Below are 7548 nucleotides of genomic sequence, written 5' to 3'. Positions count from 1 at the left end.
GGTTGCGATGGATAGCCCAATGCCACACAGTTTTCTTCATAAAATCATGTGTGATATAGTTGATAAAAGCAAATAGTTAACCAAGGAAGACCGTGTGTGATAGTTACACTTTTCACACACGAGCCTACACATAAAACAGTGCGGGATTTAGGTCCGAACGGAAACGTTTTCCCTGGATTGACTGTGTGGGTTGTACATAAGAAGGGAAACGTATTCCTTGGATTGACTATGTGTGATATACATACGAAAGAAAATGTTTTTTATGGGAATCACCATGTGGGATGTACAAACCTACGGAAATGATTTTCTCGGATTACCGTGTGGGATGTACATACCTACGGAAATGATTTCTGGGATTCACCGTGTGGGATGTACATACCTACGGAAATGATTTCTGGGATTCACCGTGTGGGATGTACATACCTACGGAAATGAATGGGTTTCGATGCCTCGCCTGATCACACACAGCCCCAGCCTGGGTCCCAGGAGGGCCTATCCTTGATGATTTTTGGGTCGTGTGGGAAGGATGATAACCCACAAGTATAGGGGACCGCAACAGTTTTTGAGGGTAGAGTATTCAACCGAAATTTATTGATTCGACACAAGGGGAGCCAAAGAATATTCTCAAGTATTAGCAGCTGAGTTGTCAATTCAACCACACCTGAAAAACTTAATATTTGCATCAAGGTATTTAGTAGCAAAGTAATATGATAGTAGCGGTAACGCTAACAAAAGTAACAGTATTGGTTTTGTAGTGATTGTAATAGTGGCAACGGAAAAATAACTAAGCCAACATCAATATGTGAAAAGCTCATAGGCAATGCATCAGTGATGGATAATTATGTCAGATGTGATTCCTCATGCAACAGTTATAACATAGGGTGACACAGAACTAGCTCCATTTCATCAATGTAATGTAGGCATGTATTCTGAATATAGTCATACGTGCTTATGGAAAAGAACTTGCATGGCATCTTTTGTCTTACCCTCCCGTGGTAGCAGGGTCCTATTGGAAACTAAGAGATATTAAGGCCTCCTTTTAATAGAGTACCGGACCGAAGCATTAACACTTAGTGAATACATGAACTCCTCAAACTACGGTCATCATTGGTAAGTATCCCGATTATTGTCACTTCGGGGTTAAAGGATCAGAACACATAATAGGTGACTATACACTTGCAAGATAGGATCAAGAACTCACATATATTCGTGAAAACACAATAGGTTCAGATCTGAAATCATGGCACTCGGGCCCTAGTGACAAGCATTAAGCATAGCAAAGTCATAGCAACATCAATCTCAGAACATAATGGATACTAGGGATCAAACCCAAACAAAACTAACTCGATTACATGATAAATCTCATCCAACCCATCACTTTCTAGCAAGCCTACGATGGAATTACTCACGCACGGCGGTAAGCATCATGAAATTGGTAATGGAGGAAGGTTGATGATGACGATGGCGAAGGATTCCCCTCTCCGGAGCCCCGAACAGACTCCAGATCACCCCTCCCGAGAGAGATTAGGTCTTGGCGGCGGCTCCATATCGTAAAACACGATGAATCCTTCTCTCTGATTTTTTTTCTCCCCGAACGTGAATATATAGAGTTGGAGTTGAGTTCAGTGGAGCAGCAAGGGGCCCACGAGGCAGGGGGCGCGCCCAGGGGGGTAGGCGCACCCCACCCTCGTGGACAGGGTGTGGCCCCTGCCTTGATTCTTTCGCCAGTATTTTTTATATATTCCTAAAATATTCTCCGTTGATTTTCAGGTCATTCTGAGAACTTTTATTTCTGCACAAAAATAACATCATGGCAATTCTGCTGAAAACAGTGTCAGTGCGGGTTAGTTCCATTCAAATCATGCAAGTTAGAGTCCAAAACAAGGGCAAAAGTGTTTGGAAAAGTAGATACGATGGAGACGTATCAACTCCCCCAAGCTTAAACCTTTGCCTGTCCTCAAGCAATTCAGTTGATAAACTGAAAGTGATAAAGAAAAACTTTTACAAACTCTGTTTTCTCTTGTTGTAAATATGTAAAGCCAGCATTCAAGTTTTCAGTAAAGATTATGAACTAACCATATTCACAATAAGATTTAGGTCTCATGTTTACTCATATCAATGGCATAATCAACTAGCGAGCAATAATAATAAATCTCGGATGACAACACTTTCTCAAAACAGTCATAATATGATATAACAAGATGGTATCTCGCTAGCCCTTTATGAGACCGCAAAACATAAATGCAGAGCACCTCTGAAGATTAAGGACTGACTGGAAATTGTAATTCATGGTAAAAGAGATCCAGTCACAGTCATACTCAATGTAAACTAATAGTAATGCATGCAAATGACAGCGGTGCTCTCCAACTGGTGCTTTTTAATAAGAAGATGACGACTCAACATAAAAGTAAATAGATAGGCCCTTCTCAGAGGGAAGCAGGGATTTGTAGAGGTGCCAGAGCTCGATTTTGAAATAGAGATAAATAATATTTTGAGTGGTATACTTTCATTGTCAACATAACAACCGAGAGATCTCGATATCTTCCATGCTACACACATTATAGGCGGTTCCCAAACAGAATGGTAAAGTTTATACTCCCCCTACCACTAGCAAACATCAACCCAAGGCTTGTCCGAAACAACGGGTGCATCCAACTAACAACTATCCTGGGGGAGTTTTGTTTGCAATTATTTTGATTTGATTTGGGCATGGGACTGGGCATCCCGGTTACCAGCCATTTTCTCGTGAGTGAGGAGCAGAATCCACTCCTCTTGAGAATAACCCGCCTAGCATGGAAGATATAGACATCCCTAGTTGATACATGAGCTATTCGAGCATACAAAACAGAATCTCATTTGAATGTTTAGAGTTTGGCACATACAAATTTACTTGGAACGGCAGGTAGATACTGCATATAAGAAGGTATGGTGGACTCATATGGAATAACTTTTGGGGGTTTATGGAAGTGGATGCACAAGCAGTATTCCCGCTTAGTACAAGTGTAGGCAAGAGAGAGACTGGGAAGCGACCTGCTAGGGAGCAACAATAGTCATGAACATGCATTAAAATTAATCAACACTGAATGCAAGCATGAGTAGGATATAATTCACCATGAAAATAAATATCGTGGAGGCTATGTTGATTTTGCTTCAACTACATGCGTGAACATGTGACAAGTCAAGCCACTCAAATCGTTCAAAGGAGGATACCACCCTATCATACCACATCACAACCATTTTAAAAGCATGTTGCCACACATGGTAAACCATTATAAACTCCTAGCTAATTAAGCATGGCATGAGCAACTATAATCTCTAATTGTCATTGCAAACATGTTTCATTCATAATAGGCTGAATCAGGAATGATGGACTAATCATATTTACAAAAACAAGAGAGGTCGAGTTCATACCAGCTTCTCTCATCTCAATTAGTTCATCATATATCATCATTATTGCCTTTCACTTGCACAACCGAACGGTGTGGACAATAATAATAGTGCATGTGCATTGGACTAAGCTGGAATCTGCAAGCATTTAATTCAAGAGAGAAGACAAGGTAATATGGGCTCTTTGTTAGATCAACAATAATGCATATAAGATCCACTCAACATTTTCATCATGGTCTTCTCCTCTTGACCCCCAAAGAAAAGAAAAGAAACAAAACTATTTACATGGGCAAGCTCCCAACAAGCAAAAGAAGAACGAGAAATCTTTTTAGGGTTTTATTTTAATTATTACTACTACAAGCATGGAAAGTAAACTAGCTAAAAGCTACAACTATTTTTTTGTTTTTCTTATGGTTTTTCAAACACACAAGAAGAATGCTTAAAAAGAAAATAAACTAGCATGGATGATACAATGAAAAAGTATGAGAATCGACAACTGGAATGAGTGTGTGAGCATAAATGTAATGTCGGTGAGAGATACATACTCCCCCAAGCTTAGGCTTTTGGCCTAAGTTGGACTATGGCCATGGCTGGCCTGGTGGATATCCGAAGTTAAAGCTGGGGTCATACTGAGATGCAGCAGCTACTGCCTGACGAGTTGTAGCTTGGAGGCGAGCTGCCTCCGTCCTACTCTGGTACTCGTTCGCCTCCTCCCTAGTTATAACATATCTCCCTTTTTTCTGAAAGTCAAAGAAAGCAGGAGCAGGGAGAGCAATATGGACAGTGCGACGTCTGTCAAAGATTAGTCGGTACTGGAGAGGTTGTTCATTCCTCTCAATAAACTTATGGCGAACCATAGCATTAAAATCTAGATAAGCAGGAGGCAACTCCATATCATTTTCATGTATGGGTATCTCAAGAAAATTAGCTACACGAGTTGCATAAATTCCACCAAACAAGTCTCCACTTAATCTATTAAGATGCAAACTACGCGCAACAATAGCTCCCAGTTATATTGTTTATCACCTAATACTTTACTCTTGAGGACACTAAGATCTGGAACGCACATGTGACAAGCCTCATCCTTACCATTAATGCATCTACCTATAAAGAGAGCAAAATAATGTATGGCAGGAAAATGAATGCTCCCTATGGTAGCTTGTGTTATTTCTCTAGATTCCCCCACAGTGATATGCTACCTCTTGAGCACTGCGTTGGTTTTCCCCAAAGAGGAAGGGATGATGCAGCAAAGTAGCGTAAGTATTTCTCTCAGCTTTTGAGAACCAAGGTATCAATCCAGTAGGAGGCTACGCGCAAGTCCCTCATACCTGCACAAAACAAATAAATCCTTGCAACCAACGCAAATAGGGGTTGTCAATCCCTATAAGGCCACTTACGAGAGTGAGATCTAATATATATGATAAAGATAATATTTTTGGTATTTTTGTGATAAAGATGCAAAGTAAAATAAAGGCAAAGTAAATAGCAAAGGAAATAACTAAGTAGTAGGAGATCAATATGATAAAGATAGACCCGTGGGCCATAGATTTCACTAGTGGCTTCTCTCGAGAGCATAAGTATTCTACGGTGAGTGAACAAATTACTGTTGAGCAATTGACAGAATTGAGCACAGTTATGAGAATATCTAGGCATGATCATGTATATAGGCATCACATCCAAGACAAGTAGACCGACTCCTGCCTGCATCTACTACTATTACTCCACTCATCGACCGCTATCCAGCATGCATCTAGAGTATTAAGTTTAAAACAGAGTAACGCCTTAAGCAAGATGACATGATGGAAACAATATGAAGAAAACCCCATCTTGTTATCCTCGATGGCAACAATACAATATGTGCCTTGCTGCCCTTACTGTCACCGGGAAAGGACACTGCAAGATTGAACCCAAAGCTAAGCACTTCTCCCATTGCAAGAAAGATCAATCTAGTAGGCCAAACCAAACTGATAATTCGAAGAGAATTGCAAAGATAACCAATCATACATAAAATAATTCAGAGAAGATTTAAATATTATTCGTAGATAGACTTGATCATAAACCCACAATTCATCGATCTCAACAAACACACCACAAAAAGAAGATTACATCGAATAGATCTCCACAAGAGAGGGGGAGAACATTGTATTGAGATCCAAAAAGAGAGAAGAAGCCATCTAGCTACTAACTATGGACCCGTAGGTCTGAGGTAAACTACTCACACTTCATCAGAGGGGCTATGGTGTTGATGTAGAAGCCCTCCGTGATCGATGCCCCCTCCGGCGAAGCTCCGGAACAGGCCCTAAGATGGGATCTCGCGGATACAGAAAGTTACGGTGGTGGAATTAGGGTTTTGGCTCCGTATTTGATCGTTTGGGGGTACGTGGATATATATAGGAGGAAGGAGTACGTCGGTGGAGAGACAGGGGGCCCACGAGGGTGGAGGGCGCGACTGGGGTAGGCAGGCACGCCCCCTACCTCGTGGCCTCCTCTCTTGTGCCTTGACGTAGGGTCCAAGTCTCCCAGGTCTTATTTGTTGAGAAAATCACGTTCCCGAAGGTTTCATTCCGTTTGGACTTCATTTGATATTCCTTTTCTTCGAAACCCTAAAACAGGCAAAAAAACAGCAATTCTGGGCAGGGCCTCCGGTTAATAGGTTAGTCCCAAAAATAATATAAAAGTGGATAATAAAGCCCAATAATGTCCAAAATAGTAGACAATATAGCATGGAGCAATCAAAAATTATAGATACATTGGAGACGTATCATGATACTGGCAAGAAATTCTTTAAATTCATATTTGCGAGGTTCACTAACATTACCCCACTACGGGAGTTTACAGGCAGTATTAAAATCTTCTAAGTCCATGGTATAAGATTTATCATACAGATCAAATAGGACAGTGTGAGAATTGCGTGATGATGTAAATTTAAATATTCTCACAAAGGAATCAGTTAGGTGATAATATTGGGGGCACTTATCTGACACGAAGCCCTCAAGTTCAGCATTACGCACATACGTGTCAAATTTCTCCTTAATTCCTGCTTGGACCATAAAATCTTCTGACGGCCATTCACAAGGCCGCACTTGAGCTTCTCTTGGTAGTTCATAGTCCGGCTCACGTATCGCGGGCCTGGGTCCTTGCTTCCTTGAGGAACCACCTTGGTACATTTTCCTAAACATATTTCTTCCTCTGACAAATTTCTAAAAAAATTAGTAACTCAAAATAAAAGTGAGCCAAACTCAACAAAATTGATAGCAACTACTCATACAAGTGCCTAGAAGTCATATCATGCATTAAAACTACATTTGACCACATAAATTTTACATGCAAGCTCAAGAACAAGGTCACCTAAGCAGCAAAAATTTGCAATAAATAAGGCACTAGAAAAAAAACTAGTTGGGCCATTGGAGGAGTCACATACTGAAGAACAATCCCCCAAACCAGTTTTGGAGCTTTGAACAATGTGACACTCCAAAAATTTTATTTGGTTTTCAGCAAAAACTTTGTTGGTTTTTGAAAAGAGGCCATTTAAAATTTTTCCAGAAAACCTTCCTCTTAAAAACTTCTTTGGCAAGGGTTTTTGTTTTTGTATCTTCTTCAAACTATGGTGTTTGATCATTTAAAACTCTTTCTCTGATGGTTCCCTTCTCAAAGTATATTTTTGGAAATTTTTTATTTTTCTTATAAAAAGAACTCTATGAATTTTTAGGTTTTTCTTATCTTGAAAACCACCCATGGTTTTACCATGTCTCCTATAGTAAATCTTCTCAAAATCCCTCCCTCCACCTTTGAACAATCTAAATTCTCTGTCTCAACAAGTCCAAACAAGTTTTGGATTTTATTTCAATTATTTTATCTCTCAAATCATTTCTGCCAATTATTTTGAGCCTGAGTGATTTTCAAAGCAAGTACCTCATTGCCTTTGAGTTTTTATCTCAAACCAACTCCTTTGGATTGTCCTTAGCACCCACAACCTAGAACCATCTTGATCCACTCTTCTTCTTTTCAAATTTTTCAAAGTTCACTCACTGCAAGTTTGGACCAGATTTGCCAAATTTGGTGAAATTCATATCTACACTTCCCCAAAAATTCCACAAAAATTCAGGCAGTCTCCTGGTGAAATGAGAGGCCACTCCACCAAAAATCAGCTCAAGCAGAGCC

Source organism: Triticum aestivum, chromosome 3A (assembly GCF_018294505.1).
Source record: "Triticum aestivum cultivar Chinese Spring chromosome 3A, IWGSC CS RefSeq v2.1, whole genome shotgun sequence".
In the NCBI taxonomy this organism is placed as follows: domain Eukaryota; kingdom Viridiplantae; phylum Streptophyta; class Magnoliopsida; order Poales; family Poaceae; genus Triticum; species Triticum aestivum.
Note: the sequence above shows the minus strand (reverse complement) of the source record.